This window comes from Marmota monax, unplaced genomic scaffold, assembly GCF_021218885.2.
Source record: "Marmota monax isolate L192 unplaced genomic scaffold, Marmota_monax_Labrador192_F-V1.1 WCK01_AAM20220418_F8-fsc00071, whole genome shotgun sequence".
In the NCBI taxonomy this organism is placed as follows: domain Eukaryota; kingdom Metazoa; phylum Chordata; class Mammalia; order Rodentia; family Sciuridae; genus Marmota; species Marmota monax.
This window is the reverse complement of record NW_026695217.1, coordinates 3,028,218-3,041,337: the sequence shown is the minus strand read 5'-3', so window position 1 is coordinate 3,041,337 and position 13,120 is coordinate 3,028,218. Positions and strand designations below refer to the sequence as shown.

General features: G+C 43.1%; 1 long non-coding RNA gene across 1 annotated transcript; it reads right to left on the bottom strand.

The window, feature by feature from the left end:
• Positions 1–8,671: 8,671 nt before the first annotated feature.
• On the bottom strand, positions 8,672–12,469 carry LOC124084787 (uncharacterized). The gene is made up of 2 exons (XR_006849242.2): positions 12,277–12,469; positions 8,672–10,597 (listed from the first exon to the last, which is right to left on the bottom strand). It is a non-coding gene; the product is annotated as an uncharacterized LOC124084787 (long non-coding RNA).
• Between the last annotated feature and the right edge of the window lie 651 nt (positions 12,470–13,120).

The following is a 13,120-nucleotide window of genomic DNA, read 5'->3' as shown; positions in this document are numbered from 1 at the left end:
GTGCCCACATCTTTGCCATAGACACTAACTTTTACCTCTACTCCCTGGAGCCAGCACTTCCTCAGCAGGCCGGGGTCACAAGTCTTGGGATGAGTCTCTTCTGCAGACAAGGCACTATAAATGTTACCCCTTTAGCTTTATGGTGAATATCATCCCCAAGCTTCACAGTAAAATAAGTAAAAAGAAATTATTATGTAAGTATATGGTCTGCTGTCATTTTAAGCCAAGACCTATTAACATTTTATTGCACAAAAGGGGAGAGCATGCTGAAGGGGCCATTCTAGACAGGTTGCGACCACCCTTGATTTCCCTTTCTTTTCTACAGATCATGGAACTTTCTTCAGCACTGTCGTTGCGCATTCTGGCCCTGATCACTGCCTGATCCTATACTCAGGCGGTGCCACAGCTTGTGCAAACTGCATCTTGACACAGTCCTTCTTTTTGGACACATTCAATTTTTTTAAGATGGCGCACTTGGCTACTTTAGGAGTCTGGCTATGTCACAGCCTGCCCCACAAGCCTCCATGGAGTGAAAACCTCCTGACTTCGTCTTGGAAGGAAAGAGCAAGAATAAGTGCCCCCCCACCCCGCGCCAACACACACACATCCCTTTCTCTCTCTGCAGCACAACTTTCTTTGCCTGTCCTTAAAGCCCCAAGCTCAGTTGACAGTTTGGACCTGTACTCACTAGAATGTGAGGGAACACCCCCAGCTTTGCCTTCTTGTCTGAATATAATCACCATCTAGATCAATGCAGGTGCTGGAAAAGGAAGTGCACTTCTCCCCACCCTGGGATGGCAGGGGTTTTTACGTGAAGCTGATACTGAGATTCAAGAAAAAAGTCTTGTGCTGTCTTTACTCTTCCTTACGTGGCTACATTGAATATAAGATGTAGCCATGACAGTAGCTGGCAACATGGAAGACAAAGCCTGAGAGTATGTCAATGTTCAAAAATCAGTTAAGAATGAGTTGATTTTTTTTTTAACTGAAAGGTGCATTTGTGAGAGGTGATATAGGTAGTTTTGGGGGAGGTTACTACTTCCTTTATCCAAATGGTTACATGGGGGAGGAATTTTGTAAAATATGACCCATCAATTTAAATATTTCCCACAATTATTTACCTTTTTGTCTGACTGAACTGGAACATTCCACCCTTGAAACAGAAATATATATATATATATTTCTAATGACTATACATAATATGTATTGTATACATTCCCAATGATAATAGTGTTTTAAAATCTATCCAACATATAGACCAATTAAGAATTAACATTACTTAAGCAATGAGCATCTGTGATTTTTATTAAAATTACATATCACAAAAATAGGATTTGGGGGAGTATATATATACTGCTTTTTTGAAAAGACGTCGTTTTGTCCAGAGTATGTACAAAGTTCTGCAGGCAATGAGCCAGCCACAGTTGGAGGAAAAGTTTCTGGTCTGGTCACAGTCATTTCTGGGCATCTCTGCCTACTGCCCCTTCATCCTAACTCTGGTTTCAGTTTCTAGGAGATGCCGTGTGACTAGTTCAATGGAATCTGTCATTCTCCTTGAGAATTAACCACAGTATCTGAGATATGAAAAACCAGAGGGATCTTCCACGATAACAGTCTGTCAAAGGTTGTTTTTAAATCTTTTTTTTTAGTTGTAGTTGGACACAATACCTTTATTCTGTTTATTTATTTATTTAATATGGTGCTGAGGATCCAACCCAGCACCTCTCACTTGCTAGGTGAGCCCTCCACTGCTGACCCCCAGCCCCAGCCCCTAAAGGTTGCTTTTTCTTTCATTAGTGGATAAGGATCATTGGAACAAAGACTTCAGATGGTGGAAACTCTCACTCTCTCCAGCATTGTTTTTCTAAGGAGAATATTTTATCCCTACTTCATAAGAATAGAATTGCTAAATGTTGAAACAAAGTGGGAAGAAAATTGTCTACAGCGTGTAGCTAGGCAGCACCGTTGTTGAGATTTCAACTCCTCACTCCACCACTCCAGCCCTTACTCTATTTTGACTGCCAATCATTTGCCAATTAGCTATTGGCAAACATTTGAGAAATCAAAAATCTCTATAGGTCAAAAAAAAAATCTCAAAATACCAGATGCCTCCATAGGCAAGATATTGTCATTAGTATCTGGAGAATCTTGAGGTTCTCCTTTGCTGAATGTGTGAACCTGAGAAGACTAAAGATGAGTGCGTGCACCTAAGCATCTCACCTGAGCTCCAAGCCCTAGGAACACCCAAAACAGGACAGGGTGGTTCACAGGTAAGCTAAGGCTAGCAAAAGGATGCTTCCATTTGTTTCTTTCATCTTTTTATGGGTATCTTAGTCTTTCTCTATAATTCTTAAAAATGATGTCAACTTGCTTGGCTTCATTGAGTTTCTTTTCATTCTAGACAGCTCAATAGACTGGAATATTTAAATAAAAATTTATTATAAATGCTCCAGATTCATAAAATGACATCTCTCTTGTGATATCACCTTGTCTCTGACGCGTGTATCTGTCAATCTTCCTAATTCACGTCACCAATAATCTTTTCCATACCATGTGAGGTTTTGATTTTTAAAGGTCTTTTCCTTGTTGGATTTAGGAGAAACTATTTTTATTATTGATGTAGGCTGTCTGTGTATTTAGTTTGATCCCAGGGTGGTGATTTTGTCATAACTATTACTAAATTTCCCTTCTCTTAACTAACTTATCCTGAAGCAAAACACTCTCCTTCAAGCAATTAATTCTCAGAGATGACAAATGGGTGATTTGTCTTTCTGATACAGAAAGTCACTTGGAAAACAGGTGGAGAGTAGCAGTGTGATATATTCATAAACTCACCAGAGGGACAATTCTTTGAGAGTTAGTCGGATAAAGCCAACGTAATCTTGAGACTGCTCTAGTTCATTAAGTCTTTGATGCTTGGATCCGTACAGATGTCTAGATGCCCAACCCCCTCCTGGGACTTAGGACTGCGGTGCCTGTGGACTCTGGCTGTAGGGAACTGATCCCCTGCAGCACAGAGAATCTCAGAAGCCACTGGCTGCATTAGGCACCCAGGTGAACTGGAGAGGGATTCTAGTGAGGAAGGAAATGAACAGGAAAACTAGAAAAAGCTTGGGCTACAGCTCTCCTCTAAGGGTGGCCCCTCCGCAGTCAGCTTCAGAACAGCGTGAAATGGCCAGGCCGCAAGTCAATATTTTCCTAGATACCATTGTGTAAAATCGTTGCCACCCTAACTTACAGTGGAATCAGCATCATTATCGTCAGTTGGGGAAGCAGAAGTGGGAGTCACGGTGGGGCCCGGCCACGATAAGATATAAGGGGTTCCTGACCTCTAGCTCACTACCCCACACCCCTCCAGCACCAAGGGCCTCAAATTTACCCTGACTCGTCACTCCCACAGAAACCCAGATGGAAAACGGGCCAAAATTTGAAACAAACAATATGCATCTAACACAAGCTTCCCCTCTCGGGGTGGGAACACCCAGCTAATGCACCTTCCCCTCTGCCCCACTGACCCCGCACCATGCTCCAGCTCCCTCTAGACCCACGTGTCCCATAACCCAGCAATCAGTGTCACCGAGTTGAGATTAATTATATAAAGTGTATGTGTTTTCTAACCTGATTTAAGACCTGTTTATTAAGAGAAAATGGATTCTTTTTATTTCTTTGAGGATTTTTAAATAAGGTTATGATCTTAACATGCTCCCAAGTTCAAGCAACATAGCTAGAACACAGCAGACCCTTGAGTGGAAGGGATTCTTAAGTATGCTCCAGTCAAATTTACATTCAGTTTATGGGGTTCCTTCTAGCATTCCTGACACCTGGCCACCCAGATTCTGTATAAACAATTCTGATAGACTAGACGTGAAACTCGTTCAACAAAGCAGACCACATGTGTTTAGACAGTTTTAATTATTCCATTGTACTTTATCCACCAGTTCTAGGCTTATCAAGGGCATCGGTTTTCAAACTGGGGTATAAATACCCCTGGAGCTGTGTAAGGACTTTCTAGGGAGCACAAGAGCATCAGCAGCTCAAGGAATTCACTTCCAGACCCTCCACTGCCACACATAACTGTGTCCCAAGTTGGGAAGCTGGAAAAGATGGTCCCCTCCACACCTGCATTTCACTCTGCGTGACATACCTTTTCCCCAGCCCGAATCTCCCTCCTGTGTCAGAACATGTGGACAAGACACAAAGGGATGGTTTTGAAGTACTTGGTTCCTGAAAGGGTATTCTGCGGCTAAAAAGCTAGTGGGGTGAGAAATACCAAAGATAGCAGTGTGTAACTCCATCCAGAGAACAAGCCCCTCTACAGCTCTATGATCCATCATCCATTAATCTATTTATGAATTAGAATTAAGAGGTGAAATGGCTCTTGTAAAAACACATTCTTCAAGTTGGAAAATTAGGTCAGGCTTTTTCCAACATAAAGTAAATGTAATTTGGCTGATTAGTCTGGCAATGAGGACTGTTCTCGCCAATTGGATTATAAGGTGTACATTTTCCATAAAGTGAATGATAAAATCTGTTCTACCAGGTTTTGACAAAAATATATTTACTGAACAGAGATAGCATGGTATGCACAGGAAGTTGAGCCCTTTAACCTCTTAAGTGTATGATAAAATTGCTTAGAGACCACATTAAAACGATGCAAGAGGGATATCGCTTTTTAAAATTCTTTCATGTGAACATGAGCAAAGAGAGAACTTCTGTAGTGAACGGAATACTAAGTTCCTTCATCCATACCATAGACCTCTGAGTACATGAAGAAGACCACTCATTTCTCCCTTGCACAGTGGTCCTCCACTTTGACCCTCCCTGATGACCCCAGCCATTCTTGGAAGTGCATGTTCCTGGGCATCTCCAAGATGGGAAGGAATCAGTAACCCCAGAAAGGCTCAGCTCTGCCTTCCCTGAGTTGCGGCTCACACCCCAGCCTGACCCCACTGAAACACTCAGGCTGGGCAGCTGGCTGGACACAAGGACTACAGCCACAGGCCCCCCATCTTCCAGGAAGCCAGCAAGTGGCTTAAATGGAGCTTGTTACCCTAACTCGGGCTAATCTTCAGCTGTCAGGAGTTGCTGTGGCTGCCTCAAGTCACAACCTAAATGGACGATCAAAAGAAGGAGCCCAGGGGGAAAAAGAGAGGCTGAGGGAAAATAGGTGTGTATTCGACTCTGTTGAAGGTGAGCGTGCACCCACAAACGAGGCCTCACAGCAGGGTGGTCAGTAGGGTTTCACATGCCTGGGGCTTCACACCTGCAGTGGGATGCCATTCGGAGAGAAAGAAGGACCCTGTTCTCCACCATGTTCTCTGCCCCTTGCTGTTATCACCAGCAGCATGCACAGTCCTGGCCAAACCCTGCACATAAATCTAGAAGTTTCTAGAGTATAGTCTTCCAGGAAAGGGCTGATCCAACGAGAGCAGAGTTGAAAGTCTTAGCTTCACATCATCTAACTAGAATTTTTTAATAAATTGAAGAAAGAAGTCATAACTTCCCAAAGCAATAGCCAGGCTCCTGAAAGAGCCCTCCCGAGACACCCTGCATGTTGACTCACACTCTGCAGGCCACCGTTGACTGCCGGAGCATCAGCTGAGCCTGGGTGTCCCTGGCCAGGATCACAGCTGTCATCGCAGCAACCCCACTTCTAAAATCTCCATCTTCTCCAATATGTAGCCAGCTGGTTTTGTTGATGATGATGTTGTGTTGTTGATTTTTTCCTGATTCACAACTCCTGCTTCTTGGACTGGGCTGCACTGGATGGTATAGCACACCTGCCTAACCCAGGGTTCCATCCCAGCACTGAAAGAAGGGGGGGGGGGGAATTGCCTGCTCCTTCTTTCATTCTGTTCAAAAGTGAAAGTTTCTGTTTTCTATCTGATAAAAACTTCTAGCTACAGAGCAGAGGTGACAGCAGAGGAAACATCCTCCTCCCCCTGACAGCTCTCCCTCCCAGGCCAGGTGCCCTGGCTCCAGGTACGTTCCAGGCTCACACTGAGGACAGGGTCCCAGGACCCCCTGGGAAGGGCTGCTGTCTGGAAGCTCTTTAATCATATCCTCCCCCCTTCAATCCTTATATTTACTTTTTTCACCTTATTTCACAGGCCAGAAGCTTGAATGCAATGTAATAATGAGAATCTTTACGCCATTGTTCCCCTCAAAAGGGAAACTCTCACTTGTTCCAGTGTTCAGTAGCATGTTACTGTAGGTTGTCAGGTAGGAACTCTATCAACGTAAGAAAGTGTCCTTTCCATTCCTAGTTTGCTAAGAATTTCTTCTTTTAATGAGAAATGGACTTGAAATTTTTCAAAGGCATTTTTGCATTTATTTAGATAATCATGGGATTTTTGCATTTGGTTGATTTATGTCATGAATTATATTAACTGATTTTTTCCTCTTTTATACCAATTTTATTTCACTTAATTTGTATACACATAAAATATGTATATTCCATTTGAGAAATAATTACAAAGGAAGCACCTCAAACCAGGTTAAGAAACAGTACCTTATAAATTCACTGTTTTGCCTTGCTGATCAGATCTCCTACTTTACTCCCCAGATGTAATCATACTTATCACTTTTGTGACAATTTCTTGCTTTAAAAAAAAAATAGCTGTACTCTCATGTATGCATTCTTTTGACACCATACATTTGCTTTACTTTTACAAAATATTTTATTTCATTTTTCATTTTTAATTAACTTTTAATTGTGGAGAAATACGTATAATGTAAAATTAGCTCTCAACCATTTCTGAGTGCACAGTTCAATAGGGCCAACTATACTGATGCTGTTGCACAACACATCTCCAGAACATCTCTTCTTGCAAAACACTGACCTCCGATCCCTCCCAGTTCACGCTCAACTTTCCGTATTTATGCATCACCTGTCCAGGTACCTCATATACATGGAATCATAGAGCACTCGTCATTTTGTGACTGGCTTCTTTCACTAAGCAGAATGTCAAGTTTTGTCCACGTTACTAGAATGTCATTTCAAAAATATGGAATGCTTCACCAATTTGCAAGTCAGGGAGAGTCTTTAATCGTAGTCTTCTGCTGTGTCATATTTTAAACAGTGAAACAAAACGTAAACTGAAGTCCGCTGAGGATGAAGGGACGGTGTCCAGAGTCTCACTGTCCCCAGCACGCCTGCTCACAGTGGGAACAATACTCGGGGCTTGGCTGTACGAAACCTGTCTTCTTATTTTTCAAGAGGGATTTAAAAGATAGAAAGCACAAATAGAATGTTCTGGAATTCAAAGTTTCATGCCAAGCAACAGGAGCAAGGGAAAACGGGCCACTGACGGTACTCTAGGCAGCGCTGGGCAACGAGGACGCAGCCACCCAGTTCTCTGGTCACCACCCACCCGCAGAAGAGAAGCCTGGAGAAGTTCCTCACAAGGAAGCTCCCTTGACCACGAGCCCTAGGCCACTGAGATCACTATCCGCCCTCAGCCAGCTGCCCGCAGGCTGTTCTGGGTTCTGTCATTTACACTCTGCACAGGTGTAAACCAGCCCCTGGTCCCATCTTCGGTGGGGCACTCCTGTCCCTCTCGCCGCTGAGCACCCTACCTTACTTGTATTCATAGCACATAGACATGTTTTAAGCATGGATTCTCCCTGACCCAGAATGAAACGCCATGGGAACTGGGTTTTGTTTCTTCTTCCTGCCCCTCCACGCCACACTGGATGCAGATAGCAGCCCCCACTTATTAATGGAGGACATGTTCCAAGACCCCAGGGGAGGCCCCAGAGCACAATGAACCCGTAGACGTGGTGCTTTTGTCTACACACTTATGATAAGGTTAATTGACAAATTACACATGGGAAGAGACAATAACTATTAACACCAATGATAATTACATAATAGCAATAATTATGAAATACAGCAATTATAATAATATATTGCAATAAAAGTTGGGTAATGTGGTCTCTCTCTTAGAATGCCTGATTGTGTGGTGCTCACCCTTCCTGTGGTGATGAGCTGATGTGCCTCCTGTGTGCTGAGATGAAGTGACCTGAATGAGGCAGGCATCATGACATTCCATTAGGCTACTATGTAAGGGTCACTTGATCACAAGCACTGCACTGCTGTGACAGTCAATCTGACAACCAAGATGCTTATGAGATGGCTAACAGGAGAGTAGCATATACAGGATGGATAGGTTGGACAAAGGGATGATCCCTGTCCTGGGCAGGACAGAGTGGGACAGTCTAAAATTTTATCTTGCCATTCAAAAGAGCGCACGGTTTAAAGCTTATTAATTATTTATTTCTGAAATTTTTCCATTTAATACTTTTGAAGCATAGCTCTCATTGGTCTAAAATCAAGGTGTTGTCAAGGCCACATCTGTTTGCAGGCTCCAGGAAGACACTGGTCTACCAAAAGTAGTATTGTGTCCTTCACTCTCCCTCCCCACCAAGAAGGGACAGGGATTAGACCTCCAAAGGACAAGCCTATAAAACTGATTTATAAAAACTTTCAGAAGGAGCAGAAACCAAGAATCCCAATCCCACAGGTAGAATGAAGGGGGTGGGGTTTTGAGAGCTGAGACATCCCCAGCTTTCTCCAGGGCATGCAGTACAGAAAAAAAGAAAAGGGACATCAGTGACTGTGATTCACAAAAGCTGGGCACTGAGCACTGAGAAGGTTTAGAAATGCCTCCATTTAGTTTGCTTATATTTTATCTTTCATATATACAGAAGAGGGAAATAGATTTCCAAGTCCACATCCAAAGTCTACAAGAGGTTGGCCAATAAACGTACAATAACAACTTCAACGACTAAAATATACTGGCTTCTGTAAACCCGAAACTCTCCTAAACTCTTCTAAAATCAAGTTTGTTTTTCAAAGAAAATAATGGTCTTAAATAAACTTAAAATAATGTTCTTAGATAAAATAATGTTCTTACGATTGCTGAAGAGATAGATTTGATGAAATATGGTATTCATGCTTGCTTTTGAGTCATTTTGCTACAATTGAGAGATAGTGAATTCTTCAAACAAGAAATAATAAGTTTTAAAGTTTTATTTTAGGTTAAAGATTTAAGGGGGGGGGGGAATTCCATTCCTTTACTACTTCTACACTAAAAGGAAACCAAACCACCTAAATCAAGGGAACACTATTCGAAGTTAATAATCTATTCTGAGACAGAATAACCAATGAGGACACTCTTGCGAGTGATGTCCTTCCATACTAAGAAACCACATCACATATTTGTTTCATATTTAAAGGGCAGATATGAGGGAACTGTGGGCTGAATTTTGAGAACGTACCTAGATCACTGAAAGGAGATACATTGAAACATAATTCACTAGCCTTTGAATGGGATTCAAAGGGTGCTCACAGGTTTTTGCATTTGAAAAATAACATGAGCTACTTCTGTATGGCCCAAGAGGATGGAGGAGCCAAAGCCCCTGAGCATCACCCCAGGAGAGCCTGTTCATAGACTTGTGGGGCTTCACTCCAGACCCTGAGAAATCCAGGTGCCACCCAGAGGGAGGAACCTGAGCCTGGAACTGCCCCGGCTGAATGAGTCAGGTCAGGGAGAATCTGCTGGCACCCAGCGAGCAGGCAACAAGTCCCTAAAGACAAGATGGACTGTGAACCCACTTGGTCCCCAAATGGTGCGACCCAGCCTTTGTCACTTTGAAAACAGCCATGAATACACTAAATCCACCACATCCAAGGATAGCTGTTTAAAGCTGGCAGCCTATGGGACAGACACAAGGCTCCTTTCATGCCCTTTGCTGTCCCCTGGGTCCCTATGAGAGCCCTTCTGTCACTATTCCATCTGCTGAGGCCACAGAGGAGATCCACAAACCTCTGTCCTCTGCTCTCTTGACATCTGCTCCTGCCATTCCTTCTCCCCGAAATTCCCTCCTCCTCCTCGCCTCATGGTGGAATTCTTTCCTTTAATACCTTCCTCTCTAACCAGTTGTTACCTTGCAGGTCTGGGATTTCCAAGGGGGTTCGGATTTCCTGAATTTCCTGTGCTTCAGGGAAGCCTCCTGCGGGGATCTCACTCTTGTGAGACAGCTGGCTCCACTCCAGTCTCTTTCTGGTTCTCGGTGTCCCCTCCAGGCCCCTTCAGTGCACTCATTCTGTCTCTCTGGCGGCAGTAATCCCTGGTCTTTGTCTCAACATAAGGTGTGACCCTCTGGCTCTGAGGCTAGCCTGAGGACAAGGGCTGATTTCACTCATCTCTGCACGGTGGTAAGAACAGAGAAAAGGACCCACTGGGCAAAGCATTTGTCTTTAAGGCAGGATTCCATTCGCAGCAGCCATCATCGCCCGCTAGGAGGTAGGCGGCACATCACGCTGGCGCCCTGCCTGATCCTCTGGCTCGCTCAGGAGCATAACCTACACACACAGGAGCCCAGCTCCAGTCCCCGAGCGAGGACTTCCCCTAGAAGGCGCCCACAAAACAGGGAATCTTAGCACGCGTGCCATTTTCTCGTTATGCCACCAGAGGGCCCTGTATGACTGCTGATGACAATGACATTGTCCCACTTGGAGAGTTTCACAGGCCAGAATGTGTTTTATAACCTTGAAGAATTCTCAAAGCATGGTCAATAATCGACATCAAGGCTGTAAAAAGAAAAAAAAAAAAAAAAGCTTTTATCTGGGTTCTTAAGAACTGAGGTTCCAAGACACAATTCCAGTAAAGCCGAGAAAGTGTGTTCCTGACTGGGAACAAAGGGCGGGGGATAACACATGCCTAGAGCCACCAGGGCAGGGGCAGGGGAGCCGCGAAGCCCCCAGTGCAGCTGACTGGTCAGTCTGGGTTCCGCGCTGCAGCCTGGGTGCAGACAGATGGCTCAGTTCTGGAATGTTCGCTCCCTAACCGAAGTGACTCCACCTTAGGTGGAATTTTACAAGATTTCATAAAGAAAATATGTCCTTGCTGTTATTCCTCGATTTTATTTGGAAAAGAATAAAAAATCCCCTACAAGAAACAATATAAGATTATCTACCAACTGGAACACACAGAGATGAAAAATTATAGAGGAAGGAAGAAAGGGAGAGAAGGAGGGAGGGAAGAATTAATGAATCTGGACCCAAACATGATATAAAATACAAACCTAACAAAGATAAAAACTAAATTTAAGAGCTAGAACTAAACTCAGAAAACAATACAGGAGCAAATCTTAAAGACTTTGGATTTGTCACCAGAATCTCCGGTGGCAAAAGAAGGAAGAAAAAAAACGGATAAAGTGGACATTATCAGAATTCTTTCCATCAAAAAGAAGCTAAGGAGGCTGGGGATATAGCTCTTGGTAGAGTGCTTGCCTCCCATGCACAAAGCCCTGGGTCCAATCCCCAGCACCACAAAATAACAAAACAAAAAGAAGCTAATGGGTATATTTTAAAGGTCAATTTAAAAGAAAGAAGAAGAAATATATAGAATGAAGAGTATGTAGAAAACTAGAAAGAGGAAATTAAAAGTCAAATAAGAAACCAGTTGCATCCAAACCTAGAGGTAGCGGGTTATTTCCTAGTAAAAATACACAATATTAAAATGAACTCTAAGATGAGGAAAACATAAATAGACCAATCAGGATAGAAAGGCTTGCAATGCTGCCAAGAGATCTTCTACTGGAAAAGGCCCAGGGCCATGTGGGCTCATAGCTGAGTATAAACGGACCTTTAGCAAATTCTGATTTTATTTAAAATGGTCAAGTCTTAAAAAAATGAAAAAGGTGACTTTCTTCACCTTGTTATTTAAATCAAAGCTTCTTACAGTTAATATATTTCATCCAATGTTTAATTTTAATATTTGTAAAACAGACATTGTTTTATGTTCCATTACAAATATACTGCCACCACCAATTAAACTGTGACTTTCTCAATGAAAGAAAAAAAATGTTGACAAGTTTACTTCCATGAAAGAAATAATATAAATTCTTAATAAATTCTACTTTGGGTGCAAATAATATATTCAAACTTAGCTATTGTGACAAATTTTAACATCTGTACTTTTCAATTTTTCAATATTGTTTCAACTACTTTTACACGCTAAGAAAAATGAACCACTAAAACATTAACAGAACCAGGAGACAGGTGCACACTGAGCTTTTCGCTGGGTGCTGGTGGAACTCAGCACCCACCCAACTTTCCCCTGGACTTCCCAATGTTGCATGGTAGCATTTCTCCTTTCTTTGGCAAAATACTTCTTGCTAAAATATTGCAGGAGGCAGCAAAGTTATGCAGAGTTCCCTTCCCAGCCCTGGGGGCCAACAGGAAGCGAAGTGTTGCCCGCACCTCACCTTTCCTCACATGGCCCAGGTGTCCCGAAGACGGGTGGCGTCTCCCCAAGTCGGTCCTGAGGATCACCACACAGCTCTGATTCTCAGCACGCAGGAGCGCTGATGCCTGTGGGCAGGATGCAGGGCCCTGGGGGAGGGTCCGCAGGGTCACACCGAGTCCTGCCGCCGGGCAGGCAGGCACCGCCCGGGGACTCCAGGCTCGCTGTTCCATGGTGATCGTGCGCCCCCTGCTGGCAGACCCGGTGAATTTCTGAAATTGAGCGTACTGATCATTCTATGTATACATTGTCAACTCGGGGTTAAACAGAACCCTCACCTCATGCCTGGACCCGAATGGATGGAGACAACAAGAAGTCAAGTAGATGGCCAATAGATAAGAATACAATTATTTCTTATAAATTAGCAATAGGGGAATAATTGAAATTTGAAATGAAAAAAAAATTTGCTGGAATACTCTAAAAGATGAAGTCCGTTAAGTGTCAATCTAACAAAATGTATACAAATTCAAATAACCTTCAATGGGGCTGTGAGAAGTCAAAAGAAATGTTAATAAGTATAGAGTTATTTCTTGTTCAGAAGCAGTATAATCATTAAGATGAAAATTCTTTCCAATCTCCTCTAGAGATTCAGCAAAATCCCACCTGAATTCCCAGCAAGGATACTAAGAGATGGGTCCTAACGTACAGTAGACAGACCACATGAGACCGAAGAAGAACAGTGTCCAAGAGTGTGCACACTTCCCATAAAACTACACAAAAGTGTGGCATTGGCCAGGGAATGGGTGGATAGATCAATCAAACAGAGAGCCAAACTGGAGCCATATAAATGTAGTCCACTGTATGAG